Consider the following 20722-nt stretch of genomic DNA (forward strand, 5'->3'; position numbering starts at 1 on the left):
ATCATTTCCATCTCAATTGCAATGAATATAGTGGAGATTAGATTTTCCTCCTTGATGATATTTACCCCCCGCCTCTCGTGTTCTTCCTTCCACTTCCTCTTCTACTACCTCTTCCTCTAAAAGAATCTTATGAATGATTCTTATATTTCTATGCAAGGCACGCAACTTATTTAGGGGATTGAGAAGTTGTCTTCCTCTTCCCGAAATCTTTCTCCCATCCTGCAAAATTCTCCACAAGTGTAAAAAATAATGTCCTTGAGTTAGGCACTAGATTGTAAGGATTCTAGATAGTGAGAATATGTAGAATACAAGGAATTTACAACGAATATGAGAGGGATGTCCATTTCAATTCCATTTCTTTCTACATCATGTGTGATACATCTAATTTCTAAGGCTATGGCTAGGGGGTCATCATCCTTCAACTCAAGGTTGAAGAGCTTGATCATCAATTGGACTACTTCCAATTCTAAGTGTGAGTGAAATAAATATTTCAACTCATAATGCATCATAAACATTTGTAATCAGAATAATATGATTAGTCACCTATTCACTTACAAAATTAGCAATCAATGCATAAGATTTGTTGTCTTATTATCCCATATAGATAGATATTTACCTAAGGTAGGCTTGGGAGGTGCATTTTCACCTTCTCCTTCACGGATACCTTTCCATAAGTCATTGAAGATAAGGGTGTTCCTAATATTTATCAAACATTAATGGTATTTTTATTTCCAAGTAAGAAAAATTTCAACAATGAAGATGAGAAAATGCATCTTCAATAAATTCAAGAATGAGGGGAAAAGACAAGGATTTTAATAATAGTATCCTTAGAGGGGAAGCTCGAGTAAGAGTAACAAAATGAATTATATAAATATATTGGGATCATTTAGAGATTAATAAGGAGAAAATAACATACCCTTATAATTGATTACTCAAATTGCTTACAACATGTTATCTGCTCATTCGAGCAACCTCTTAAAGAGATTAAGTGAAATAGAAGGAATTTTGTATCAAAATCTTGTGTGGTGCAACATATAAGATCCTATTATAGCTACCACTAATTGAAATGGATTGACATATATAATTATGGAAGCATCAAGATGTTTTTGAGAAGTCTTTCCTTCTCTAAAGTGAATTCAAACACACAATAAAATTTCATGCTTAAGAAACTTTGTAGAAAAAGTTAGAATTGAAATTGCCAAAATATGTGAAATGGACATTATAAAAGATGACAAAGCAACTACTCTAATTCCAAATATATTATAGATTGCATATGTATAGGAACTTCATACATATAAAGTTACTAGTCTCTTAGTATTATGTTGATGACCATCGAACTAAAGCATGTTCAAGGTGCAGGTGCGGGCATATGCTTCAAGGTTCAAACTACAAGCATGACACTCATGATAATTCTAGCAAGATTTGCGTCACAAGGTAGGCAATGAAGGTGTTAGAATTAATTCTTGTGCTAGACTATATAACTAGCTACAATGTTCATTTTCAGATATCGGGGGATGTAGACATAACATGATAGCCCGAGTGATGAGGGTTTTGGATGCAGGAGGAATTGAACCAGGGCAGCCTAGGCCGATGGCCTAAGGCACTGCAGACAAGACCACAAGGCAGATGACAAAGGCAGGATCATACGAGGTGGGTGAGCGTGAGTACACAACGAGGCAAATGACTGGATGGCAAGAATGAAGAGGACAGCTGGTATTTAACAGCAGGGCGGCATCAGATCGTGGAGATCTTACCCTTCACTATGCAGGGAGATGGTTTTAATCCTAGGGGTGAATGTGCTGGCATCATCTCCAGTCTACCCGAGGCTGAATATAGAATTTGTTGAAGGAAACGGACCGTTAGCAGTTGCCTGTAAGTGTTTACTGCAGATTAATTGCCATGGTGAAACCTAGAGAAGTAGTCGACCTAGACCCTGCACCGGAAGACATTTTGTCGATTTGGGGTAAGGAGATAACCGCCCAGAATATTGACAAGTTTTTTGTGTCATCTAGCAGTCATGCAACTGAGAAATTCGCACCGGAAGCCTCATGGAGCAACAGAGTACCAAAAGGGTTACTAGAGGAAAGTCTGGAGCTGGTTGGGCTGAATAGCCAAGGAGAAAGGGGTTTGCAAGAACTAGGTCCTCAGGAGGAGGGTTTCCATCTGACAGATAAACCCTTCGGCTCTCAAGTAAGTAAAGATAAACCCCTTTTTAATGCTCCCTTATTTTCTGGAGGGCTTGAAGACATTGTAAACTACAAGGCGAAACAAGGGATCTGGAGATCTGTGGGAGGAGGTCTAAAATCCGACATAGCAGCGGCGGAGGGGGGTAGAACGCCGGAAATCACCAGACCCATAATCGCAAAAGGGATGTATAGCCCCAGCTTGGGTACTGGTTTGATTGGGGTAGGAACAGGTGAAACCTCGGAGCTAAGGAAGGAATGCTATGGACTAGATTTTGGATTGTTGGAAGAGGGCACCGGGTTTGCAGAAGGCATAGAGAAAGGAATTGGAGGTAGAATGTCAGCAGAAAACTTAGCCAAGGGAAGGAAAACCCAAGATAAGAACGAGCACGAACAACAAGAAGAAGTGGTCAAGAGTGACCCAAAAGCACAAGATAGGGAGGAGAACTCTGAGCAAGAAAAGACCGGGGGGAAAAGGAAAAAACAGAAACCCCTCAAGAAGAAAAAATTCGAAGCCAGCCTAGTCCTGGGCATGGATGTATAGGTAGAGGATGCATTAGAGGTGGTTGAATGAACTATGGTAGGGAGAGCTAGAGGTAAGAGCTACTCAGGTAAATTTATAAAACATTGGGCGGAGCAACAGTGGAAGAAGGCCCCGGTTAAAAATTTCAAGGTAGCAGTTCTTGTGAAAGGGTGGTTTATGGTGAGGTTCGAAAGCAAGGAAGCGGCGGACTGGGTAGCGGGGAGGAATTGGGATTTTGGGAATCGCCCAATGTTGTTCAAATGGTGGACTCCACTATTTGATGCGAAAAGGTAGAAGGTAGATGAGTTTCCTGTTTGGGTCCGAGCACCTGGTTTACCCCCGTTCCTTTGGGTAGAATCGGTCTTTAGATCGATAGGAAACTTTCTCGGCACATTTCTGGAGGCGGACATGTCTTTTCTACATACACACAATAGAGCCATGGCCCGAATCTTGGTCAGCTTAAACCCAAAAGAATGTCTTGTGGAAACCATCAATCATCAGTACAAAGATTATGTATTTGAACAACCACTGGACTATGAACATCTACCATTTATATGTCATAGATGTCACGAATACGGGCATCTGGCAAGAGACTGTTCGTTGGGCAATTGCAGAAGAAGGACTCAGAACAAATCCGAGCAAGAGGAGAAGATAGAGGAGTTGAAAAAGGATTCTGGAATAGAAGAGCTATCTGAGGAGGACTCTATGGATGTGTACAATAACCATGAAGAGCAATGAGAGGAACAGGCTGGAGAAGATCCGCCAGGTAAAGAGGAAGCGAATGAGGACCAGTGGATTAGAGAACCTATCAAAGGAGCCCATCAATCAAACAGCAGTCACCCCGGTCGAAGACTCAAAGGGTATGCAACTAGACTCAAGTAATCCATCTTTATCTCCTTCAGAAATTAAAGATGCTTGCTTGATATCTGGCTCACAAATAAATAACTGTTTAAATGATGAACATTTAAATGTTGAAAATATCACTGTTTCTATTCCTTCATTAGACCTGAACTGTGACGATGATCCATTTGAAAAAAAGGAACCTGTTCCTTCCTCCCCTGTATGTCATTATAATTTACGATCCCTTGACAAAAAGCCTGCAAATCTAGAACCGGTTGGTGGTTTAGGCCCATCCTCGTCTCAGGCTTTTAAAAGGAAGGCTAGGGGCAGGAAATCATACCTGTCCAAAGCACAGGTAAAAGCAAAGTATGATGTGGCTGACGAAAAGCAAATGTCTATCCCTGGGGTGCTTAGAGTAGCAAATCCCCATGAGAATGTAATCAAATGATCTTTTTATCTTGGAATTGCAGGGGTTTAGCCAGTAAACCCAAAAACCTGGCCCTTAAGGAGATAGTTATGTGTTATAATCCAGATGTTCTTCTACTGCAAGATACTCTCGGTAAAAGTTTAGATGTGGAGATGAATCTTAGAGCTACTCTTCCAGGCTGGCACTTTCTAGTAGTAGATTCAGTCGGACATTCAGGCGGAATAGCCATGGGCTTCAAGGAAGGAATACTGCAGCTAATTAACCATTGGGGAATGACTCATGTGCCAAGGATGGAGTTTCAATCACCAGAGTTCGGTTACCCCCTGTTGATTTTAAACATCTATGGGCCATGCCAGGGGAGGGTAAACTTCTGGACTGATCTACTGTCAAAATCATTGCTGAAAAGACATGTTGAGATTTTATGTTTTATTAAATTTGGGAAAAATCTCATGTATGTGACAACAATAGGATTAGTTGCTATATTAGCTCCAATATTTTTTGAGGAGGAGTTAATGCATCCTATATTTGTTGTGAGGGAATTTATGATTCAGTTTGATGCTCCAACTATATAGACATGTAATCCGTAAAGGATTGTAAGAGTGTGTAAAGTGTGTAGAGAAAATAGGGAGAGCTGAGAGTATGCGTGAAGAATTAGAATTATTGTAATCTCCTTTGAATAATAAGATTGTCGATGCCTCTGTTCTGGTGGATGTAGCCCAGATTGGTTGGGTGAACCACGTTAAATCTCTGTGTTATGGTTTTGTGTCGTTTTTGTATGTGCTGTGTATGTTTATATTTATTTCAGCTGCGCTTTGTTTAGTCTAACAAGTGGTATCAGAGCTGCGCAGCGGAGCGTGGAGGGCCAATAACCTACAAGTCTCCGGTTGAGGAGCAGGTGTGTGTGACAGATCAGCTGAAAGTGGAGTTTCGGCGATCGGCAGAGACAGTGCCAATTTCTGGCAGTGAATGGGTTGGCGCGTTTTATTTTGGAACAGATGCGCCAATTGGCGTGGATCTGAGTCTAATACTCACGCCAGAGCTCCAATATTCTTATTGGTGTGGAATCGACGGGATTAAGCGCGCTAATTTTGCGACACTTGCACAGATTTTGCTCTGGTGCGGTTGATCAGCTGTCAGAGGAGCGCCAGGCAGTGGATTGTGTTTTAGGCGTGGTTTTTTCGCTGTCAAGGAGCGCCCGGCAGTTTTTCCCTCTGGTAAACTTGCAATTTTGGTTTTTTCTTTTCAAATTGCGTTTACACAGTACGATAGAGGAATTTTTAATTCGGAATTGGAGATTTTTTTTTTGATTCAACATGGCAAAAACTCAAAGCGCTCGTTTTGAGATCGAGAAGTTCAATGGAAAAAATAACTTCGAGATCTGGAAAGTGAAGATGCATGATCTGCTTGTGCAACAAGGCATGGAGAAGGCGTTGTTGGGAAGATCCAAACAGCCTTACCCCATGACAGATGATGAATGGAATGAATTGGATGGAAGATCTCTGAGTGGTATTCGACTGTATTTGGCGGATGATGTTTTGTTTAACATCGTGTCAGAGAAAATTGCTACCGGTTTGTGGACAAAGCTGGAGAAGCTGTACATGACAAAATCCTTGACCAATAGGATTCTTTTGAAGCGACAATTGTGCAGTCTGCGTATGAAGGAAGGCACAGCTATTATTGATCATTTGAATGTCTTTAATACTCTCATGGTGCAATTAGAAAGTATAGAAGTAAAATTTGAATCAGAATATAAAGCTATAACTTTATTGTGCTCGTTGCCCGAGTCATGGGATCATTTTGTTACTTCTATAAGTCTAAGTATATCAGAAACCCTTGAATTTGATGATATTGTTGGAGCTTTGTTGTCCAAAGAGACAAGGAAGAGGTCAAATGCCGACACCTCTACATCAGAAGCAATGATGGCTAGAGGTCGTTCGAGAGAAAGACGCTCTGGTAAGCACAGCGACTCACGATCAAAATCGAAAGGGAAGAAGAGTAAGGTAAAGTGTTGGTTTTGTGGCAAATCGAGACATTTGAAGAAGGACTGTTGGAAGAGACAGCAAGCATCCAAAGAAGACTCTTCAACAATGAAGCAAGAAGCAAACACGACAGATACAGGTTCGGCATCTGGTTCAGGTATGAGTGATGAAGTGTTATCAGTTAATTTGTCAAATCATGATCAACATTGGCTGTTAGATTCTGGTGCATCAAACCACATGTGTATTCATAGAGAATGGTTTAAGACGTATAGATCAATTAATGATGGAATCGTGTACATGGGTAATGATGTCACATGTAATATTGTGGGAATAGGGAGTATACAGCTGCAAATGTTTGATAGGACAACCAAAATGTTAACTAATGTAAGACATGTACCAGATTTAAGGAAAAATATCATTTCACTAGGAGCACTTGACACAAATGGATATAAAACTATAATTCAAGGTGGAGTAATGAAAATTTACAAAGGTATTTTACTAGTAATGAAAGCTAAGAAGGTAGGAAATCTATTTCAGTTAGAAGGAAGAACAGGGTCAGATCATGTGTCTACGGTGTCTAAACATGACAGTAGTTCCATTCGCTTATGGCATCAAAGGTTGGGCCATATGAGCGAAAGAGGGTTGAAATTTTTGGCTGATCGCAAGTTACTTCCTAATCTAATGTCTGGAAAGTTAGATTTCTGTAAACATTGTCTGTTTGGAAAACAAAGTAAGCAAAAGTTTAAAATAGGCAAACATACTAGTAAAGGAATACTTGATTATATCCATTCAGATGTTTGGGGTCCAGCCCCTACAACTTCATATGGTGGCTCGTCATATTTTATATCGTTTATTGATGATTTTTCTAGGAAAGTGTGGGTCTACATGTTGAAAAGGAAGTCTGATGTTTTTACAATTTTCAAGCAGTTTAGAGCATTGGTAGAAAACATCACTGGTAGAACTATAAAATGTTTAAGAACTGACAATGGTGGTGAGTTTACTTCCAAGGAGTTTGAAAACTATTGCAAGGATGCACGGATCGAGAGACATAAGACCATTGTTTATACTCCTCAGAAAAATGGAGTTTTTGAACGCATGAATAGGACTCTTTTAGAGAGAGAAAGGAGTATGCTGAGTAACGCCAGTTTGCAGAAGGAATTGTGGATAGAAGCGGTGACTACAGCTTGTTATGTGATAAATTGATCACCATCCACGTTGCTAGGTTGCAAGATTCCTCAAGAGGTATGGAAAGGTCACCCTTGTGATTATTCTAAACTCAAAGTGTTTGGTTGTGATGCATATGCTCTAGTGCCTAAACATCAGCGAACTAAATTAGATCCAAAGTCAAAAAGGTATATCTTTGTTGGATATGGTGATGGAACAAAGGGATATAGATTGTGGGATCCTACTACTCGCAAGATCATCATCAACGGAGATGTAAAGTTTAATGAATCCTCTCTTGTATAGTTAGATGTAGATAATAGATTGAAACAGGATGATGTATCTGATTTTCAGCACATTCAGTTTGAAAGCACTTCTAATGATAGTCATGATGACCATAGTTCAGATACTAGTCATGAACATGTTTCAGAATTAGATCATGAACAGGGTTCAGATGTAGATCATGAACAGGTCTCAGATGCTGGTCATGAAGAAGTTCCTACAGATGGTAGTCAGTCAATTGTGGAAGCACCAGAAACATCTTTAAGGAGGTCCACGAGAATTAAACGTCCTCCTAGAAGGTATGATGATTATGTTACTTCAGTTGCTTTAACCGCTAACGATGATGAACCTTTGTGTTATCAGGAAGCTGTATAAGGTTCAAAAAGTGAAAAGTGGAAAGAAGCTATGAAGGACGAGAGATGATGGCATTACACAAGAATGACACATGGGATCTGGTAGAACTTCCTAAAGACAGAAAAAATGTGGGATGTAAATGGGTGTACAAATTGAAAAAGGGTGTTGATGGTTCAAAGGACAGGTACAAGGCAAGGCTGGTCGCGAAAGGTTTTTCTCAAAAAGCAGGCATTGATTTTCATGATATTTTTTCACCAGTTGTAAAAATTGTTTCAATTCGAATGGTATTAGCATTAGTGGCTTTGCTTGATTTAGAATTACAACAACTAGATGTTAAAACTGCATTTTTACATGGAGATTTAGATGAGGAAATTTACATGGAACAACTGGAAGGGTTTTTTCAAGATCGCAACAAGAAATTTGTTTGCAGGCTCAAGAAATCATTGTATGGTCTGAAGCAATCGCCTCGACAATGGTACAAGAAGTTTGATTCTTTCATCTTGAGTCAAAATTATATAAGAAGTGAATATGATCATTGCGTTTACTTTAAGAAATTAAGTAATGGCATGTTCATTATCTTAGTGTTCTATGTTGACGATATGCTTTTAGCAAGCAAAAGCATAACAAAGATCAACAGGTTAAAGGCTCAGATGGCTAGGACATTTGATATGAAAGATCTAGGAGCAGCAAGACAAATTTTGGGCATGGAGATTTTCAGAGACAGGAGCAATGGTAAGCTGTGGCTATCACAACAGAAGTATATTGAGAAAATACTCTTGAGGTTTGGTATGAACAATGTGAAGCCTGTTTCAGTCCCTTTAGCTTCCCATTTTAAGCTTTCTTCAAGTTTATGTCCTAGTAAAAATGAAGAAAAGAAATATATGTCTCGAATTCCATATGCCAATGTAGTAGGTTGTTTAATGTATGCGATGGTTTGTACTCGACCAGATATTTCACATGCGGTTGGGGTTGTCAGCAGGTATATGGAAAATCCAGGAAAAGAACACTGGTCAGCAGTGAAATGGGTTCTTCGGTATTTGAGAGGCACAAGTGATTATTGTATCACTTATAACAGAAGTAGTGAATTTGTTTGCGGTTATGTTGATTCCAATTTTGCAGGTGATTTGGATAAGAGAAGGTCAACTTCAGGGTATGTCTTTACTCTTGTAGGTGGAGCTATTAGCTGGATGTCAAAGCTACAGAATATTGTTGCTTTATCCACTACTGAAGCAGAATAGCTGCTTCACATGCTTGCAAAGAAGCGGTTTGGTTGAAAGGTTTGATTGGTGAGTTTGGGAGGTTACAGGACAACATCAAGTTATTTTGTGATAGTCAAAGTGTAATTCACTTGGCTAAGAATCCAGCCTATCATAGTAAATCAAATCATATACCAATCAAGTACCATTTTGTAAGACAGGTTATCACTGAAAGGGGTGTTTCTCTTGAAAAGGTGCATATGAAGGAAAACTGTGCAGACATGTTCACGAAACCAGTTTTGTTAGAGAAGCTGCGTTGGTGTATGGCTCCTTTTGGCTTGCAGAAAAGATAAAAATAATAAATGAACAAGGCATCAGGCTAATTGTTTTCAAGGTGGAGATTGTTGAGATTTTCTGTTTTATTAAATTTGGGAAAAATCTCATGTGTGTGACAACAATAGGATTAGTTGTTGTATTAGCTCCAGTATTTTTTGAGGAGGAGTTAATGCATCCTATATTTGTTGTGAGGGAATTTATGATTCAGTTTTATGCTCCAGCTATATAGACATGTAATCCGTAAAGGATTGTAAGAGTGTGTAAAGTGTGTAGAGAAAATAGGGAGAGCTGAGAGTATGTGTGAAGAATTAGAATTGTTGTAATCTCCTTTGAATAATAAGATTGCCGATGCCTCTGTTCTGGTGGACGTAGCCCAGATTGGTTGGGTGAACCACGTTAAATCTCTGTGTTATGGTTTTGTGTGGTTTTTGTATGTGCTGTGTATGTTTATATTTATTTCAGCTACGCTTTATTTAGTCTAACAAGACAAAATCTGATTATAGGGGGTGATTTAAACTTCTCGTTGGGGAATGCTGAAGCCTGGGGTCCTTCGGCCAGCGAAGACCCGCTCTTTGATTATTTCTTGAACACACTCTGCTCCCACAACCTAATTGATGTAAACCCAATCAAATTAAAGCCTACCTGGAGGAATCGAAGAGTAGGGGTTGAAAGAATAGCAAAGAGACTAGACCAGTTCCTGTTATGTGAAGATTTGGCATCCCGAATTTCAATGTTCAGACAATGGGTGGGTGAGGGATGAAACTCGGACCACTTCCTAGTTCTTCTTGAGCTCTCTAAAACCCCCCATAAACCAGCGACTCCCTTTAAGTTCAATGCATCTTGGTTGCAAGAGGAATCCTTCAATAGACTCTTCCAGGAAACATGGAGACCCCCGGATAGGAATTCAATGGAGAGCAAAGGCTTCCTTTTCATGGAAAGCTTAAAAAGACTCAAAAAAGCTGCCATGGATTGGGCAAAAACCAGGAAGCAAAAGCAGATTAAGGAAATCACCAAATTTGATGCAGAACTGTGGGAATTGGAAGGCACTGAGGTGGATGGGTATACAACGCAGGAATCCAAAGAAAGAATTTTGATGCTTGAAAGGCACAGGAACCAAATATTGCTGGCCAGAGAGGAGGAATGGAGGCTAAAGACCAGGGCGATTTGGCTTAAAGTCGGGGACAAAAATACGAAATTCTTCCATAACTATGCAAAATGGAGGAAAAATTTGAACACGATATGGAAGCTAAAAGATGATGAGGGCGGAGAGGCCAACACTTTTGAGTCTCTATCCAATATGGGAAGGAATCACTTTCAGAACCTGTTTACTGACCAAGGAGAGATAACATTAGCAGAAGTAATCAGAACCGCCCAATGTTTTCCCCTGTATGTAGAAGAGGAAGAAGCAGAGGATTTAATCAGAGAAGTTTTCAAGGAGGAAGTGGAAAGAATTATAAAATCAATGGCAAAAGATAAGAACCCAGGCCCGGACGGGTGGACCATAGAACTCTTCCAACATTTTTTTGAACAGATCAGAGAAGAACTAACTAAGGTGGTGGAAGAGTCAAGGAGGAAAGGAGAGATCTACACCCCTTTTAACTCAACATTCATAGCCCTTATTCCTAAAAAGGAGGACCCGGAATCTTTTGAATATTTCAGGCCTATTTCATTGTGTAACTGTATATATAATATTATTGCAAAAGTGATAGCTATCCAGTTAAAACTGATTCTGTCAAAATGCATTTCAAGCGAACAGTTTGGATTCCTAGACGGTCGACAAATCCATGAAGCCATAGGAGTTGCGCAGGAGATAATTCACAGTATCAGACAGACAATCAGGAAAGGAGTTGTGATTAAAATTGACTTGTGAAAAGCCTATGATAGGATCAGCTGGACATATTTGAGGATGTTATTAACTCATCTAGGCTTTAACCTGGACTTCATCAACTGGGTAATGGGATGCATCACTAGTGTCAGTTTTGCAGTTTTAATCAATGGGGCCGCATCCTCCTTTTTCAAAGGGCAAAGACGACTAAGACAGGGTTGCCCTTTGTCACCTCTACTCTTTCTTCTAGTGGCTGAAGGGTTAAGTCAACTGATCCTGGAGGCCAGAAGAGAAGGTTTGGTAAAAGGTTTGGAAGTTGTTGTAAATATGTTCATTTCACACCTCTTTGTAGATGATATATTATTATTTACAAATGGGAACTTGAATGAAATTAAGGAACTAAAAAAAATTCTTGATTTGTTCATGAAGGTGACAGGGATGCAAGTAAATCTGAGGAAGTCTCAGCTAATCATGGAACGTTTCAATAGGCATGAGAAAAGCATGATCACTTCTTTTTTGCCTTCTGATGTTTACAACATGGAAAATCCCTTCAAGTATTTGGGCTTCTGGTTGAAGCCAAATGCTTACAAAAAATAGGATTGGAACTGGCTGTTGGCTAAAATCGAAGCAAAAGTCACACATTGGAGTTATAAGTGGCTATCTAGAGCAGGTAGATTGACCTTAGTCAACTCTGTATTACAAGCAATGCCGGTTTTTTGGGCAGCCTTGACTTGGGTTCCTAAAGGGATTCTTAACAAGATAAGAAGGATTTGCAGTAGATTTCTTTGGTCCGGTTCAAAGGAGGACTCAGTTCTTCCTTGGGTCGCATGGGAGAAAGTGGAAAGGCCAAAAGAATGCGGAGGGTGGGGAATCAAAAATCTCTATGATTTTAGCCTCTCCTTGGCTGCCAAATCTGGTTGGAAAATCATAAACTCAGAAAATCTGTGGACGAGAGTGGTAAAGCGGAAATATGTAGACCCTGTCCCTCTTGAAGAATGGATCAGAAACCCAAATAAGAAAGGAAGGAATGTTTCGGTGGTATGGAAAGCTACTACAGAGGTTTTAAAATTATTATACAAGGTTTGGCATGGCAGGTTGGAAATGGAGAAAATCTGAGAATAGGAAAAGATCTGTGGGTCGGTTGTAATGGAACTTTCACCCTTTCCCCAGGATTGATCAGACATCTTGAATCAAAGGGCATTCTCTTTCTAAATCAGGTTAAGAAAATCGGCCAGTCCACAATTTGGGTGAAAGCGTGGAAAATAGGTGAAGAATTAGATCTCAGACCTTTCTGGTGGAACGAGTGGAAGTCATTCACTCAGGAACTATCCAGAACAAATGTAAGATTGAAAGATAGTCCAGATCAATTGGTATGGGCCCATGCGGAATCTGGAGCTTACTCTCCAAAGTTCGGGTATAAATTTTTAATGTCGAAGAAAGGATGGGAAGACCTGAAATGGTGGGCCAAACTGTTATGGAAACTCAAATGCCCAAAAAAAGCCAGGCTATTCTTTTGGTGTATTCTAAAACGAAAAATTCCAACATGGGACATTCTCCAGTCCAGATATAAGCAAGGCCAGGGGAGATGTCCCTTATGTAAAGCTGACTCTGAGACTATAAGACATCTGTTTTTAGAATGCCCTTTTTTCAAAAGGATATGGGGGGAGGTCCAAAATCTCATTCAAAAATCATTAATCTGGGAAGGGGAAAATTTATCAGTGGTTTGGGAAAAGTGGTGGTGACAGTATTCAGAAGGGAACTTGCAGAACCTACCCCCCATCATCTTCTAGGGAGTGTGGATTGCAAGAAATAGGTGTATTTTTTCAGACAAGGAAACCCCTGCTGAAATAATTGCACTTCAATGTACTGCAATTCTATCCAATATTCCAGAATCAAAGGAGGCAAGGAATCCAAAACAGATAAGAGAAGAACAAATCAAAGCAGGGATCCCATGGGCCTATTTTGACGGGGCTTCTCAGAACAATTCAGCAGGAGCAGGGATGATCATACACCTAAATGAAAACCAAATTTTAAAAGCTTCAATGGGTCTAGGCACCGAATCAAACAATTTTGCTGAACTATCCGATTTAAAGATCCTTCTTTGTTGGCTTATTCACAGGAACATCTTCACAGTTCAGATCTTTGGGGACTCTTTAAATGTTGTAAAATGGGTTAATGGACAAAGTAGATGTCAAAATTACATGCTGAGACCTTTATTAGAAGAAATCCTGAATCTAAATTTTTCATTTAATGTTTTTTCACTTGGCCATATATACAAGGATCGAAATGAAGCAACAGACAAGCTTTCTAAGGAAGGTTTACAGCAAAATATGGGAAGCTGGCGAATAGATGAGGAAGATCATGGATAGATCCGTGTGTCGGATCAGCCTCCCTATGCTTAGTCTCTCCTTTTTGGTTTCTGTTTGATGTTATATATGCACTATAAAACTGATGTAAACTGGATGCAAGTACAGTTGTCTTTTGGCAAACTGTTGGTTTTTTTTTTTTTTTTTTCTGATTTCCATGGTATCTATCTCCAAAAATGGATTGTTTTCCTCATTGAGGAGACCCAGGAGTAGATACGGGACTTAGAACACTGTTATTTTTGGTTATATGGGCTGATATTAGTGAGTAACTAGAATTGGGAGCTGAATCTTTTGGCCTAGGTTTCCAGAGTTTTCTTTTCCCAGACTTTGTACAGAAAAGGTAGCCTCTTTTCTGTAGTAGCTTTATGATTTGATCATACAGCAAACTGAATGCATTTGCATATACTATGTAACTTTTTATCAATTATATAAAAAGTTCGATTTTTTTTTTTGGAAAAAAACTAGCTACAATGTTGAATTTCACTACCCAGAGGGAGGATAATAGCCGCATGATCTAAAGGCCAATATGTAACACAAACACCAAGAATCACCAACATGATTCCCACAATATAAATAAAGCTCAAATGAACACCACAAATCTTATATTGAAAATTAAGTTTCTATAATAGCTAGACAAATAATTGAGGAAAATAGAGACCAAAGTAACTCCCTCATATACAACCCACTCAACTTTTTCTATCATTACACAAATGTAGGAAGTTAGGTTCTACTTAATTCTTGAATATAAACTTTTCTCAAATGTTTGATGAACTATGTTGGGTCCCTATAATACTAGTGATTACCCCATTACTATTGTAGTTATACCCCTTATTTATATTGTTGTGCCACTATTACCCCCATGTTGTTATTTCTGTGCCCCATAGAATCCCTCTATTGTTATTTTTGTGGCTTCATATTATTATTGTTAGGTCGGCTGGATTATATTGTGACTCCTTAGACTCCTATATATAGAAAGGAGGTTTTGTCATTTGTATCATCCAAGAATTGTTCATTTATGTAATGTAAAGGAGGTTTGCCCCTCGAAGAGGCTGAATTCTAAGGCGTTGATCTATCTTTTCTATCTTTTCTTGAGCTGGTTTCATAACATTTGGTATCAGAGCTTTGGATTCTAGGGTTTCGCTGCTCCAAACAGGTCATCGTGGCATTTTCACTATAACTTTTTTCTGTGACATTTCATAAGTCGCAAAAAAAACCCATTTGATAAGAAATCGCGCTGAACCTTGGGTCCGAATTTCAAAGCTTTTCGCGTGATATTTGCGGAGATATGATCTGAGGAGGTTGGTCTTTTTGCAGACTCCTGAATTACATTCAAAACAGGTGACCTGGGGAAAATCGTCATAACTTTCTCTCTGGGGATTGGATTGAAATTTCATAACAAGGTACAGAAAGAGGACGGACTGTAGTTTCTTGTATGCATGTTTCAGATCCAAAGGTTGAAACAGTGACTCGTGGCACGTTGTACAAGTTCTCTCTACTGAACTAGTCTAAAAGCAAGTCACTGTGGAAGATTTCACATAACTCTTCCTTGGAGAATCCAATTTGGGTCAGACTTGTGGCATTGGAAAGAGGACACAGAAGGATACTACAGGGCGCAATTTCAAAACTGGATGATCTGAAATTACAGAGATACATCAGATTCAATATCAGGCTTCTATAAAGTGAAAAAAGGTGTGTAGTTTTTTTTTTTTTTTTTTGTGTAAGCTTGGTTTAACATAATTCAAAGGGCATAGTAAAGCATTATTATCGGTAACTGATGCCCCGAGGAAAGAAAATTCAAACACCTAGTAAGGAACCTGAAAGCTCTAGCATGACTCATGAAGAAGAGGAAGAAATGCTACATGATATATCAAAATTACAAGAACAAGTGCAACAAATGTCACACTCACAAAATCTAACAGAAGCTAAGATAAATGGCGTGGAATCTAAGATAAATGGTGTGGAATCTAAGATAAAGGGCATGGAAGCTAAGATGGATGATTCGAAGATAGATTTGAAGAGAGACATGGCAGATTTGAAGACAGGTTTGAAGACAGACATGGCAGATTCGAAGACAGATTTGACAAATTTTCTACAAGAAATACCTACTAATGGTGAAAAGGTTGTAAAGGAAACTCATGATGTGAACAAAAGTAATGTTAATCATGATTCCATAGACTCTAATGTTGGATTGAAGACCCACCATATTCCAAAAATCGATATGAGGAAGTTTGATGGCAAGGATCCCGCCACATGGATATTACAGATGGAACAGTTCTTCGATCTCAATAATGTGCAAAACACACAAAAGGTACGTATGGAAACTGTATATTTGGAACCAAATCAGTTTGTATGGTATCAATGGCTTTGCTTTCGTAAACAATTTATCACTTGGGCAATTTTTACGGAAGAATTGATAGCACATTATGAAGATACAAAAAGCAACACTTTTTTTAGCCAATTGATAAGTCTCAAACAAAAGGGTTCAGTAATGGAGCACATTGAGGAGTTCCAAAAATTGAACATAAGGGTAAAATATATTCCAGAGGAGCATAGGATTGATGTGTTCATAGGGTCTTTAAAGGATAATATCCAACATGATGTTCGCCTTTGGGAACCTGATTCATTAGAGAAGGCATTCAGGTTAGCAAGAAAAATGGAAAGCAAAATTATGGCAACCAGGAAGCATACCACTCACAACTATAAAGATGGAAGTGTTGTTGCCCCTAGTCTTCCACAACCTATAAGGTTGACACCACAACAATTGGAAGAAAAAAGAGCAAAAGGGCTTTGTTACAGTTGTGATAGCAAATACACTAAAGGTCATAAGTGTGCTGAGAAGAAATTATTCTACATAGATTGTGAAGAGGAAGAAGAAAAGGAGCAAGAAAGGTCAAAATAAGAAGATATACTCCAGGAACAAAGCCTAGATGAAGAACAAATAAATTCGACCATATCTTGTAATGCATTGGCGGGAATTACCACTCCTCAAACCATCAAGATAGAAGGACAAATCAAGAAGAAAAAGGTAATAGTGTTGATTGATTCAGGAAGCACCCACAATTTTATTCATTGTAGGGTAGCAAAAGAATTGAATTGCTTCCTATATCCAGCACCAGAGTGTCAAGTGATGATTACAAATGGAGGAACAATAAATTGCTCTGGAAGGTGCCATAATATCAAGCTATCCATGGGAGAATATGTATTGACTAGCCCAATGCTTTCCATTCCAATGGGAGGTGCTGATGTTGTACTAGGAGTCCAATGGCTACAATCCTTGGGTACAATAGCTTTTAATTTTCAAGAAATTTTCATCACATTTTCTACGAAAGGAAAGGAAGTTGAATTAAGGGGTATTGTAGGGAAACCATGAAAGATAATCAGCTCTAATGGTATGACAAAGCTTCTAAAAAAGGAGCAAAGAGGTGTAATTGCACAATTATGTTCGCTAGATGTTTCCACATCGGAATCATCTATTTCTCCAGATCTCCAAAAAGTCATGGACAATCATTCCAAGGTATTTGAGACTCCCAAAGGTCTCCCACCTATGCGTGATCATGATCATGCTATTCATCTGATTCCAGGAAGTGTTCCTCCAAACATCAGGCCGTACAGATATCCCTATGTCCAAAAAAGTGAAATTGAATGTATGGTTGCAGAAATGCTAGAGGCTGGTATAATTCAACCAAGTCAAAGTTCTTTCTCTGCTCCAGTAGTATTGGTGCACAAGAAGGATGGATCATGGCACATGTGTCTGGATTATAGGGAGCTCAACAAGCTCACTATTAAAGATAAGTTCCCCATTCCTGTCATTGATGAATTACTGGATGAATTGCATGGATCAATTTACTTCACCAAGTTGGATCTTCGTTTGGGATATCATCAAATCAGAATGAAGATTGAAGACATTCCGAAAACGGCATTTAGAACTCATGAGGGTCATTATGAATTTTTGGTCATGCCTTTTGGCCTTACCAATGCACCTTCAACATTTCAAGGTTTGATGAATTCAATTTTCAAACCATTCCTTAGAAAATTTGTGTTAGTATTTTTTGATGATATACTAATCTACAACAAGTCTTGGAAGGATCATGTTGAACATGTTGACAGGGTGCTACAACTATTGGAGGAGAAACAATTATATGCAAAAAGATCCAAATGTTTCTTTGGAGTCCAGGAGGTGGAATATTTGGGTCATATTGTATCTCATGAAGGAGTTAAGGTAGACCCTAGCAAAATTAAAGCCATTAAGGAATGGAAAATCCCCACATCCATAAAGCAGTTGCGAGGATTTCTTGGGTTGACAGGGTATTATCGCAAGTTTGTTAAGAATTATGGGAGAATAGCAGCACCTCTAACAACATTATTGAAGAAAGATGCATTTTCATGGACTCCGAAAGCAACAAAGGCCTTTGAACATCTTAAAGAGGCAATGTGCCAAGCACCGGTCTTAGCTACACCGGACTTCACAAAAACCTTTATTGTGGAATGTGATGCTTCAGGAAATGGAATTGGTGCTATTCTAATGCAAGATGAAAGACCCATTGCTTTTGAAAGTCATCCAATCAAGGGAAAGTTTTTAAGCAAAGCTATTTATGAGAAGGAAATGTTGGCAATACTCCATGCACTTAAGAAATGGCGACCCTACCTAATGGGAAGACACTTCAAGGTAAAAACGTATCATGATAGCCTTAAATACTTTTTAGAACAAAGATTATCCTCTGAAGAGAAACAAAAGTGGGTCACAAAGATGTTGGGTTATGACTTTGAAATCATCTACAAAAAAGGGAAGCAAAATGTGGTGGCAGATGCACTCTCAAGAAAGGATGAGGATGTGGAAGCATTGTTGTGCGCCATTTCTATTATCCAACCAGATTGGATAAACGAAGCAAGGGAGGAATGGAAGAATGATGAAGAAGTGTGGGCACTTATTCGAAAGCTACAACAAGATTCCAGTACGTCTGATACATTTAGCTGTAAAAATGATTCATTATGGTACAAAGATCGCTTATACCTCTGTAAGAATTCCCAGCTAAAACAAAAGATTCTTATGGAATTGCACACTTCTCCCTTAGGAGGGCACTCAGGATTTTTAAAAACTTACCACAGAGTTAAGAAGGAATTTTTTTGGGATGGCCTTAAATCAGATATTCAAAAGTTTGTGGCGGAATGTTTGGTTTGCCAACAAAATAAAGTTGAAACAATTAAGACACCGGGTCTATTACAACCTTTATCCATTCCAAGCCAACATTGGGAGGAGGTTTCAATGGATTTTATCACAGGTTTACCCAAGTCTGAGGGAAAGAGTGTCATCATGGTGGTAGTTGACAGACTTACCAAGTATGCACACTTTTGTGCATTATCACATCCATTTAAAGCTAGTACAGTTTCTACTGCATTTATGGAAACAATTCAAAAGCTACATGGAAACCCAAAGATTATTGTAAGTGACAGAGATCCCATTTTCACTGGAAATTTTTGGACAGAATTATTTTCTTGTCTTGGTACTCAGTTAGCTCATAGCTCATCTTATCATCCTCAATCTGATGGGCAAACTGAGATAGTAAACAAATGTTTGGAAGGATATCTTCGTTGCTTTGTATCTGATAAACAGACACAATGGCTCAAATGGTTGCCTCTGGCTGAATGGTGGTATAACACTTCCTTCCATACAGCAACCAAAATGACCCCATTTATGGCACTTTATGGGTATCAACCACCATCCATCACATCATATTTAAGAGAAAATTCTAAGGTTCAGGCAGTGGAACATCACATCGAACATCAACAACAATTCCTCCAACTCTTAAAGGATAACCTCGTGTTGGCACAAAATAGAATGAAAGAAGTTTTGATGTAGGTGATTGGGTATTCCTACGGCTACAACCATATAAGCAAATGTCCCTAAAGCAAGCTAAGAAGGATAACAAATTATCACCAAAGTATTATGGTCCGTACAAGGTGTTGCAAAAGATTGGTACTATGGCATACAAATTGGAGCTTCCTGCAGCTTCTCGATTGCACCCAGTTTTCCATGTTTCATGTTTAAAGAAGGTTATAGGCGACAAGCTCCCAGTTCAAACAATATTGCCAGAACTTGATGAGGAAGGAAAAATTATATTGGAACCGGAAGCAGTCACATAAAAAAGAACTCGACAGCTATGAAATCGATCAATTTTAGAGTATCTTATCAAGTGGAAGAACTTATCTGCTGAATATTCCACATGGGAGGATGAGAATTTTATGCAAAAGTATCCAGAACTACTCAAGCGTTGAGGACAACACTTTTTTGAAGGAGAGGGGCATGTTGGGTCCCTATAATACTAGTGATTACCCCATTACTATTGTAGTTATACCCCTTATTTATATTGTTGTGCCCCTATTACCCCCATGTTGTTATTTCTGTGCCCCATAGAATCCCTCTATTGTTATTTTTGTGGCTTTATATTATTATTGTTAGGTCGGCTGGATTATATTGTGACTCCTTAGACTCCTATATATAGAAAGGAGGTTTTGTCATTTGTATCATCCAAGAATTGTTCATTTATGTAATGTAAAGGAGGTTGCCCCCTCGAAGAGGCTGAATTCTAAGGCATTGATCTATCTTTTCTATCTTTTCTTGAGCTGGTTTCATAACAAACTAACATGCAGGTGCAAAGTTTATTGGAGAGACAAAGACATTTTTAAAACTTTTTTTGAATTGACAAGCATAAACATAATCGATTTATTGGACAAAGATGAGTTTTAAGACATTTACTGGAATGGTGATAGAACAAATACTGAGTGAAGGGAAAATGGAAAAGTATTTTTGCTAGAAAAGATATCTAAACTTGGGACATATGGCACAGATACCATGTGAAGCCAAGGAATCACAAATTAGACTCCCCAATGTGAATTTCCATTAATATGATCATCTTATATATATCATACTGGTGATGGATTCTAATTCCAAGGTATGTTCAAAATATTCTATTTAATCTATTTACATATTTCACCCAATCCCTGAGGATTAAGTTTATAACGAGTTAGAATCTTCAAATTGTTTTCCTTATTGAAATCAATTCTTGAAACAATAGAAATCATTTCAATCACAATAATGTATAGAAAAATCAAAAATTTCCTTACCTATTTTTGGGTCATGCAAACAAAATTCAACTTTATACAAATGTAAGTCTAATGCTTGAACACTCAATAATTTTGAACTAGTGTTTGATGATCCTATATGTGAAATCACTCCTCCTAAACACGTAATT

Source organism: Pinus tabuliformis, chromosome 9 (genome assembly GCF_031772625.1).
Source record: "Pinus tabuliformis cultivar Carrire ecotype Pingquan chromosome 9, CPIR1, whole genome shotgun sequence".
Lineage (NCBI taxonomy): Eukaryota > Viridiplantae > Streptophyta > Pinopsida > Pinales > Pinaceae > Pinus > Pinus tabuliformis.